Genomic DNA, 10,827 nt, shown 5'->3' with positions numbered 1-10,827 from the left:
ATGAAAATCCAAAAGAAAGAGAATTAGATGTGTTGAAAGGAAAACTTGTGAAACATTTACCTGGATCGATGTGATGTGTCTTTATGCGTTTTAGTTGAGGTTTCTTCTTTGTAGGGACTGATTTCTTGTAGTCTTGAAATCCTCTTTTACATACAAGTCTTGTAATCTGATGTTTAGGTTGAAATTCAACATGGCGTCGACCACTGTTGGCTTTCTGTATGTTTGCTTTAGATAATTTATCCATGGTTTTATTCGTGTGTGGTGAGAATAAGTTTTTAAAAACCATGTCAACTGGTTTGTTAAAGTAATCCCTTAAGTTTCCTAAGTGTGGTTCATGAATTAAGAATTCTCGGGAGGAGATTTGTAGACTATAGAACCTGTTTAGTAGGCAAGGAAACTCATATACAAGATAAAGCTCATTAAAAGAACTTTTAAAAGTATGGACAGAAATATAAAAAAATATTTCGAGTTATCATAATATACAGCTTTGATATGTTTAATTCTGGAATAATAGTATACTTAAGAGTATACCTTCATGGTAAAGCATCGTCTACTATGTTTTGCTTACCTCGGTCTATTACGCACTTAAAGGAGTTGTGTTTGGTATGAATGACAACTTCAAGAGTCTTACCTTGTAAAAATGAGAAGTATGTTACAATATCATTAAAATGAGTAATAAAATACTTACCTTTGGACTCTCGTAAATCATGACTCTTCATTAATATGGCATAGTGATTAGGGCTTTCAGGTGGTAACCCATCAGGAGGGTCACCTAGAACTATTCGAAAACTCTTGGCGATGGAAGATGGTGTGGGCTAGTCTTGTCTTGCTTTTACTTTCTCATCATTTACATGGATTCACTGTGCACAAACTATAAAACATGTGGAGTTGTTTAAGTCATTTTTCGTCATTAAGATGGCATCACGACTAAGGCTTTCATGGATGTAGCAATTTTGTGAAAAATCTAACTCTCTGGTTTCTTTAAGATTGTATGTTTGACGAGGTATATTTGAACCTTGAATAAGATTGGTTTGGTGTTGCTTTCCTTAGTTCAGTGGTAATTCGTTAGGTAGATCACCTAGCACTTCTCAAAAATCTTGTAAAATAGATGAAAATACACTAGGCAAATCCTTGTTAATGTTAGAAATCGAAACAATTGATTCCCAAAAGCGAACAATGATGCAAGGTTGTTTGTAAAGAAGGTTCTCTCTCAATTCTTTCGTGCTAACACATAGATTTTGAGTCACTCTTTTCTTCTCACATTTAGATTCACTCACCTCCCATGGGTCATTATTCTTTTGGCTTTTGTAACTAGTGACCTCTTTTGTTTTTGCCTCTTTCTCAGTTTTTTCTTTTTTTTGCTTTCCCTACCTCCTCATAAATTATCATTTGATCTTTAGGGGCTAGAAGTTTGTCATTCTTTGACGGTCATTCTTTCTCCTTGTCAGGTTTGTCATCTCTTGGTTTTTTTAAAGAAGATGGAGTCGAGGATTTGAAGGATTACCTTGGTAAGAGGATGAAGTACCTTGTTAATTTTCTCTGAATCGAAATCTCCTTTGGATTTGTGCTTCGATTGTCATTGTTTTATTTAGTGTATCTTCAAGGTTTTCATACCCATGGAGATCAAGAAGATCAGTGATGTTTGATTGTAAGCCAACGACGAATCTAGACACGGTGGCCTCTTCTTTTTCGGTTGTGTTAGCCATATTGAATAAGGACTGCATCTCCTTGTAGTAGTCTTCAACTGAACTTCTACCTTGTCAAACTCGGTGTTGTCGTAGTTTAACTTGTCGCGTATAATATTTTGGTAGGAATTGCTTCCTAATGGTTTTTTGAGGTCATTCCAAGAAGTGATTGCTTGAATTTAGAAGTTCTCGATCTTTTTCATTGTTTGTATCCACCAAGTTCGAGCATATCCTTTGAATTGCATGGTGATGAGGGGAACTTATTTAGATTGGGGCAGTCATGGTATAAGAACATGAGATCAACGTTTCCTTCCCAATTGATATACTTGTTCGAATCGTTATCTCCTTTGAAAAATGGGATCATGAACTTTGATTTTGCAAAGAGTTTGGGTACTTGGAAACGTGGTTGTTCTTGCCTGGGTACCCAAAGTTCAACATTGTTTGGTCTTGGATTATGGTTTGGTAGATCCAGTTGTGGTTCTTGTCATTCTCTCACTATATTATCAAATCTTTCAACTTGAGTCGTGAGTCGTGCAAGTGCGGCTAAGATAGCTGTAAGTGTCTTGTTGTTATTGTCGCCCATCCTAAGATCATAACACTCAAGAAAATTTTAAAGTAAAATAAAAAGAAAGAAATTTCAGCAAAGCAAGAAACCTCACAAAGTACTCCAAGAAAGTAACACAGCGAGAGGCAAGTAAGCAGATCTTGTACTCTTTAAAACTCACTTTACCAAGTAGTCTTCCACAGTTCGTATCGGAGTTTGATTACTAAGAAAGGTGATAAGAAAACCTAAAAGCTCTAAGAGGCCAAACAAGGGTTAGACACCAAGAGAACGAGAATGCAAAGAAGGAAGAAGTATGAAAACTCTTTAGTTCTACTAACACAAGAAAGATAATGTGTTAGAAAATGCAAAAGAATAATAAAAAGGAAAAACAAAAGAACCTAAAGCACTAATAGTCAAAGAAAAAAAGAACTAAACCATAAACCTACAAAACGCTGGATCAACTTGAGAAATGTTTTTGATGGGGTTACCGATGTCAAATTTTTTTTGCAAAATTCATGTGAAATTTCAGAACTAAATACCTTTAGTAGTATCCAGTAGACACTGTTGAACGGTGAGTCCTCAAATAATCTATTTTTCATGATAGCTTTGTTCGAAGGTGTTCTTGATCTCCAAAAATTATGAGTTTTTGTATGAATGATCTTAATCATATGAAGTTTCAATATGGAATTTGTCACCACGAAATTTCTCCTATAGAATTTTCAAGAAATTCAACAAGATTCTCGATTGAATTTGCTGATGAAACATGAATGATGTATTTTGAAGGCTCTAATGAACTCCAATTGGGGTGAATTTTGGACTATAGATTACTATTAGGATGAATATGAGATCTGAAGAAAACAAGCACTAAATTCATTCGTTTGCAATTATTTTGATTTGTTTGGTCTTTTTCTTTGGCCTATTTTTGGTTTTTTTTTTTGCAAAAAACTAGCAAACTTGATGTAAGGCACTTGTACCTTAACAATTGATTGTGGATCTAGGAAGGAAGCAAACAACCTGCACAAGTGAATGGATAAAAAAAAAAGATGGTTAAGGGTGGTTAACGTATGGTGAATAGGTGGGATGTTTAAAATGAGAGATGGAAGCGGAAGATGGTTGATAAGGCTATGGTCATGGCTTATGAAACAAAGGGATGATAGTGAGGATAGTATCTTGAAGAAGTCTCAAAGAAGAACCAATGCTATAGAGAGAAAAGACTCAGACTTTATATTGCTTCTTCAAGAGGTGGTATTAAGTAATTTGACCCACTAGTTATATGAACTACGAACCAGAAGTATCAAGGTGAAAAGAAAGGGGTTAACGCCACAAGTATAAAAATACTTGATAAGTCGATAAAAGTCACCAGGACTTAAGGAAGAGAATAATCTCACTTATATTAATCAAAATGGTCTCCTTACAAATGAAATATGATTTCCTATTTATAGGAAATGGAGAGGCATGGCCGAATGGTTACAAGGGGATTCGGCCAGCCCTGTGCCTTCCTAGAGTGACATAATTAATTACAAAATAGAGATGATGTTTCAGTTTAAATGGAGGATGATAACCCTTGGCCGAATAGTTATAGTGTCCCTTCATGTTGGCGCTAAATTGGATGGGAGATGATGCTTGGCCGAATAGGGAGAGGGTTCTTCATCTTGGCGCCTAAATGAGTCCACATGCAACGTACATGGGGGCTAGTCATATGGCATGCACATGGGTGATCTAGGGAACCTTGTGGTGCAGTTTTTTGCATTGAATGATGGCTGGTCATGTGCTCCATCATAGGCGAGCATGTGTCTCCTTCCAAGCTAGCTTGAGTGTGGAGCTTAACTAGCAAGCATGGGCTGTTTGTGAACAAGCTTCTTAGTTGAATCCTTATGAGCTCCATAACAACATGTTCAGCTACATTCAGCTACCTTTGACATCACTTTTGGCAACTCAGCTCCAATTACTCCAACTACCTGCGTTTAGTTATCCTTAAACTCCTCTAGCTAAATCGAGCTTTCTTTAGTGTTACATGAGCTACCTTGTACCTTGTCAGCTGTTTGTGAGCTGCGTATGACTTCCAAATCATCCATCAAGCTACCTCATCGTGCATCACACTCCAATGTACCTATATGTACAAGGAAACAAGGTAAGTCTATGGTATTGAGTTGTTATGAGCTAAATACCTTGCTGTCATGTACGAATATGGTAATGTGAGCTATGATTGAAGGTCATGAGCTAAATATATCATCTTATCTCATCATATCTGTAAGATAATGCTTGAAGCATAAGAATAATATGAATGTATATGAACTAATAAAACGAATTATAATGATGCTGCCTTGATGTATATAAGGTAATCATGTTTAATATGATTATAAAACTATCCTAATATGCTTAAATATCAATGTGCATGTTGTTCTTTATCTACATCACAAGAATTCTTATCATGAATTGTATTATAAGAGCATGTAGTATATAACATATATATAGTAATTTCAATATAAAGGTGTTAAAGAGCACTCCCTTTATTGATGAAAACGTGCTTGCATCATCCCCCTTCTTTAGGGCGATTTTTCCTCAAATCGAGTTCATTCTGTCCTTGCATAACGTCACGTCTCCTTGCTAAAAGAAAGCATCCTATGAACGGTTGTGTTATTCTATTAGGTATCCTTTCATAAGATTTCCCTTTAGGCCTTTTTTTGGAATTTGATTTACCAACAGGTACCTTTTGAGAGTGATCTTCCTTTAAGGATATCCCTTTTGGAGGTGACCTTTCACGTGATTGGTCCTAAAAAGTGAGGAGAAAAGAGGTTTCAAATCAAGGGTTACTTACCTTTTGGCGATTAAAACCCTTGGTGAAAGGTTATGTCTTTAAATTCCAATCATCACCAATTTTTGTAGAAACCTCTTCATTTTCCAGCCTTGAACCATCGTGTTTCTCTATGAAGAAGTTTGGTGTCATTTTTCATTCCTCTTCATTCTTCTTTGGGGTTTTGTTTTTGCGCCATGCTTGTACACTCTTTCGCATATGCAACTGATCTTGTTGCACCTCTTTTGGCGTCAAAGGCATCAAGGTTACCTTGCATCCATCATGTTTAAAAATGTATTGATTGTGATAACAATCATGAATGGCCCTTTTGTCATATTGCCATGGTCTTCCAAGTAAGATGTGGCTAGCATGCATAGGGACAATGTCACAAAGCACCTCTTCCTTGTACCTACCAACTGAAAAAGGAATTAGGACTTGTTTGGTAACGTTTAACTCACCTCCTTCATTGAGCCATTGGAGTTTATATGGAGTGGGATGCTTTGATGTTGCCAATCCAAGTTTTTCAACCATAAGAGTACTGGCTACGTTTGTGCAACTTCCTCCATTGATGATCATTGTGCAAAACTTGTCCTTGACATGGCATCTTGTATGGAAAATATTGTTTCTTTGAATATCCTCTTAGGATGTTTGTGATTGTAGGCACCTTTTCAAAACAAGCATCTCACCATGATCTGCATTTTCTTCAGTTTCTTCGTCTTGCATTGTTTCTGGTTCCTCATCAAAAATAGGTTAGTCAGAATCTGATACAATATCTCCATTGTCAAGTACCATCATGGCATTTCGGTTGGGACATTGACTAGCAACATGTCCTTTCCCAAAACATTTGAAATATTTGATGTCTCTAGATCTCTCAAAAGTACCGATTTGCTTTTATTTACTCTTACTAGATTCGCCCACTTGTTTAGTCTTGGTAACTTCTATATGATCCTTGGCTTGTGCCGGAATTGGTTTCCTGAAGGTAATAGGTTCTTGCTTCCATTTACTGGCCGAACTTGGACTGCTCCTAGTGTACGATTTCTTTTTGAGTTTTCTTTCCATTTTCATGGCCACATGTATCATCTCTTCAATCTCTACATAATGCTGAAGTTCAACAAGGTTAGCAATATCAGGATTTAGGCCAGATAAAAACCTTGCCATGGTTCATTCTCTGTCTTCATCAACATTGGCTCGGATCATGGCTATTTCCATTTCTTTGAAATAATCTTCAACGCTCTTGCCTCTTTGTTTCAGATTTTGTAATTTATGGTAAAGATCTCGGTGATAATGAGTAGGCATGAACCTTTTCCTCATAATAGCCTTCATTTCTTCCCATGTATTGATGGGACGTTCACCATTTCGTCTTCTGGAACTCACCAATTGGTCCCACCAAACTAAGGCATAATCCACGAATTCCAAAGCAGCAAGCCTGACATTCTTTTGCTCCGTATAACTTTGGCATTCAAAAATGTGTTCAATCTTGATTACCCAATCAAGATAGGCTTCAGGATCAGTTCGTCCTTTAAATGGAGGAATGGTCACTTTGATGTTACTGAAGTTGTCATTCTGATTTCGATGAGCATCTCTTCATGCTACTGATGTTACTTCAGCCTCCTCTTCTTCGAATTCTTCTTCTATTCTAGGGTGATTTACTCTTCGATTGCCTAAAGATGCTTCAAATTAGTCCATACGATCATGCAGAGGATCCAACTCTAATTTCAGCAATCTGGTCATTTCATGCATGATTGCTTGAGTTTGCAAATTAGGGGCATCTCTTTCAGGGGTTCGTCCTGGAGTTCGAGACATTGTTAGTGAAATAAGAAAATAGTAAGATGTGTAAAAGAAATTACCAGAATGTACTCTCACAAAGCCTCATGAGTCACTCCAAGGAAAACTTGAATGTCACTCAATCAGCTCGTGTTTGCAACTCTAGGACTTAATGGCTTTTACTTGTCATCTTCTGATCTCACACACTCTCCAGTCTTTTCCCTCTCAATTCTCTTGTCTAAAGTTCTAGAGAACTTTAGTCAAGACTATATCAAGTAAATTTTACTTGGAGTCGGCTGCAAAAGGGTTAGTAAGAATGGAAAGCAAAATATAATGAAAGGGTGGCTTAGAAAAATAGAAAGAAAAGAACAAAAAGGGTTACTTACACAAGTCACTTCACAACCTTCTATCACCACAATCAATTTAAACGGCTTACTTGACTTGCTTGGTGATGAGAATTGTTGATGAGTGCTTCTGATACATGCATCACAATGCTCACATCAAAGGAAGAAGTAATAACTCTTCCAAATGATCCACTCGTCCAGGCTTTGGAAAAGAAGATCAGAACAGTAGCAGACTTGAGATGACTTTTTGAATTGGATCCTGCTCTTATTTGGTCAACATATCTTCTAGATATAAAACCGTCTATCTCTTTTATTTCCAACGGTTCTTGAATCGTATCAATCCGATATCGGGAACTCAATATATGGCCATTTTACTGAAGACAGTGCATGCAGAAAATCCTATACGGGATTTTGTAAATATTACGAATTTTCAATATTTTATTGATTATTTGTAATATAACTTAATATATGATGATGCATTATCTTTTAGGATTAGATTTATTATTTTATTAGGAATTAAGGTTGGGTTAAAATATTATCTTTAGTTATTATTATTTTATTAGGAATTAGAGTTAAGACATGTTTAGTTTCTTATTATTTTATTCATTAGTTATTTAGGACCTTTAGAACTCAGCCCCTATATAAAGGAGGCTTCATTCTACGTTGTAAATCAGATTTCTTTGATCAATAATACAACGAGAGTTTGTTTTTGCAAGTGCTGATTGCCTTGTGCCTTCGAAGCTTCTTCTCCTGGAGTTCTTTCAAGTTCTTGTGAGGGAGATTAATCTTCACACTCCAATTTGCCTTTTCATCGCGACTAGGAGGGTTGGTTAGAGCCATTTATCGTGTTTGCCTTTTCATTGCGACTAGGAGGGCTCGATAGGACACTCAAATCCATCTGCACCATCAATCATCTTTACCGTTCACCTTCATAAGGGAGATCTTTTGATTTCTTTATTATCTTATTTCATCTTTCATTTATTTATCTTTTGTTTATTTTATTCTAATCGTGTTGTCTTGATTCCAGCACATAAAAGAAACCCTAAACAATCCTAGCGACTGCTGCCACCTTCCCATATTCATCACCTTTATTCTTCATCGAGTCTAGAGCTTTCTAGGTTTGATTCTTCAACAAGAGCAATGTTCAACAATCCGCCACCGCTTCCCTATCAATTGGTATCAGAGTTGGGCCGATTCTTGGATAGAAGCAAGCAATTTTGCTTGTTCTTGCACACAAAACCGTCAAGGTACCCCAACGGAGCTAGTTCAGAGAAGATTCATCGTTTCAAGTTTTTTTATTTAATTTTAATTTAGATTCAAATCCTTCTTGTTAGTTTTCTATTTTTTCAAAAAAAAAACAAAAACAAAACAAAAACAAAATAAAAAAAAATAAAAAAGCCAAAATTTTAAAAAAAATTGTAAACGAAGGTATTTAGACAAAAACAAAATAAAAAAAAATAAAAAAGCCAAAATTTTAAAAAAAATTGTAAACGAAGGTATTTAGGGCTGATTTTCTACAGATATCATATCCATCTTAATTTTAATTTCCAGTCCAAGATCGGCTTACTTGCCTCTCGTTGTGTTACTTTCTTGGAGTGACTTTGTTATGATTTTAGGATGGACGACAATAACAACAATACACTTACGGCTATCTTAGCCGCACTTGCACGACTCACGACTCAAGTTGAAAGATTTGATGAACTTACCAATACCGTGAGAGAACGACAAGAACCACAACTGGATATACCAAACTAGAATCCAAGACCAAACAATATTGAACTTTTGGTACCCAGGAGAGAACAACCACGTTTCCAAGCACCCGAACTCTTTGCAAAACCAAAGTTCATGATCCCTTCTTTCAAAGAGACAATGATCCGGAAAGGTACATCGATTGGGAAGAAAAGTTGATCTCATCTTCGCATACCATGACTACCCCCAAGCTAAACAAGTTCCCCTCATCACCATGCAATTTGAAGGATATGCTCGAACTTGGTGGATGCAAACAAGGAAAAAGATCCAGAACTTCCAAATTCCAGCAATCACTTCTTGGACCGACCTCAAACAAACCATGAGGAAGCGATTTCTCCGACCCATTATACACGAGAAGTTAAACTACGACACCGACTTCGACAAGTAGAAGTTCAGTTGAGACTACTACAAGGAGATGCAGTCCTTACTCAATAGGGCTAACATAACCGAAAAAGAAGAGGTCACCGTGTTAAGATTCGTCGTCGGCTTGAACTCAAACATCACTGATCTTCTTGACCTCCATGGGTACGAAAACCTTGAAGATACACTAAAGAAAGCAATGACAATCGAAGCACAAATCCAGAGGAGATTTTGAGAACATTACCAAGGTACTTCATCCTCTTACCAAGGTAATCATTCAAATCCTTCCTCATCTTCTGCTTCATCTTCTCTGAAAAAGCAAAGAGATGACAAACCTGACAAGGAGAAAGAACAAACAGAAAAGAATGACACACTTCCAACCACTAAAGATCAAATGATAATTTGTGAGGAGGTAGAGAAAGTAAAAAAAGAAAAAGCTGAAAGAGGCAAAAAAAAAGAGGTCACTAGTTTCAAAAACAAAAAGAATAATGACCCATGGGAGGTGAGTGAACCTAATTGTGAGAAGAAAAGAGTGACTCAAAATCTATGTGTGAGCACAAAAGAATTGAGAAAGAACCTTCTTTACAAACCACCTTCCATCCTTGTTCACTTTAGGGAATCAATTGTTTCGATTTCTAACATTAACAAGGATTTGCTAGTGTGTTTTCATCTTTGTTACAGGATTTTCGAGAAGTGTTAGGTGATCCACCTAACGAATTACCACCGAAAAGAGGAAAACAACACCAAACCATCTAATTCAAGGTTTGCATCATACCTCGTCAAACATACAATCCGAATAAACCAAAGAGTTAGATTTGTTATAAAAGGCTACTCCAGGAAAGCCTTAGTCGTGACACCATCTTAATGAAGAAACATGACTTGAACAACTCCACATGCTTTATAGTTCATGCACAGAGAATCCATGTAAATGATGAGAAAGTAATTAGCTTATTTCTTTCGTTCATTACTTTCTGTGACATTGTTTGGACTAGATCTGGCTTTTCCAACTGTAATTTTAAAATATCTCTGTATCGGCTTTTTCACAAAGAGGTGGTAAGCTGAGCTCTGGTAAATCAATCAACTTCTTCAGTTCTAAATTTGGGATTTATTTCATAAAAATATCCGTTGCTGGTTTTTTTTTAAAGTTAATTTTGGTTTATAATTGAATTGATCAACGAGTTTTCTTTCTAATCTCAGTGTTTGATTTTCTTTTCTTGCATGTGTTTTATATTGTTTTACTGTTTTTTTTTGTTTCAAGATTTGGGTTACTTCTATTTTTACATTTGCTCAACTTTTGAATTGATTTCATTACTCTTATATTTCACGTTACAATTTTAATCCTTTTTTGCTTAGCTCGGAATTTATTGAACATTTTAAATTATAGTTTCTAGATATTGGCCTATATTAAATAAGATAGTATTAATTTTATCTTAAATCCTTAAGTAACCAACTAAGATTTTTAGTACTCAATTCTCCAGCGTTTATTAGTGCATCTCTGTCTTATTTGGATTCTTTTTTCATAGTTCCTCATAGCTTCGGTTATAGATGATTACTTGAGGTCATGTCCTTCTTTTAGATCCCATGGGG

The sequence above is a fragment of the Hibiscus syriacus genome, unplaced genomic scaffold (assembly GCF_006381635.1).
Source record: "Hibiscus syriacus cultivar Baekdansim isolate YM2019G1 unplaced genomic scaffold, ASM638163v2 tig00117017_pilon, whole genome shotgun sequence".
NCBI lineage: Eukaryota > Viridiplantae > Streptophyta > Magnoliopsida > Malvales > Malvaceae > Hibiscus > Hibiscus syriacus.
This window is presented reverse-complemented; position numbering follows the sequence as displayed.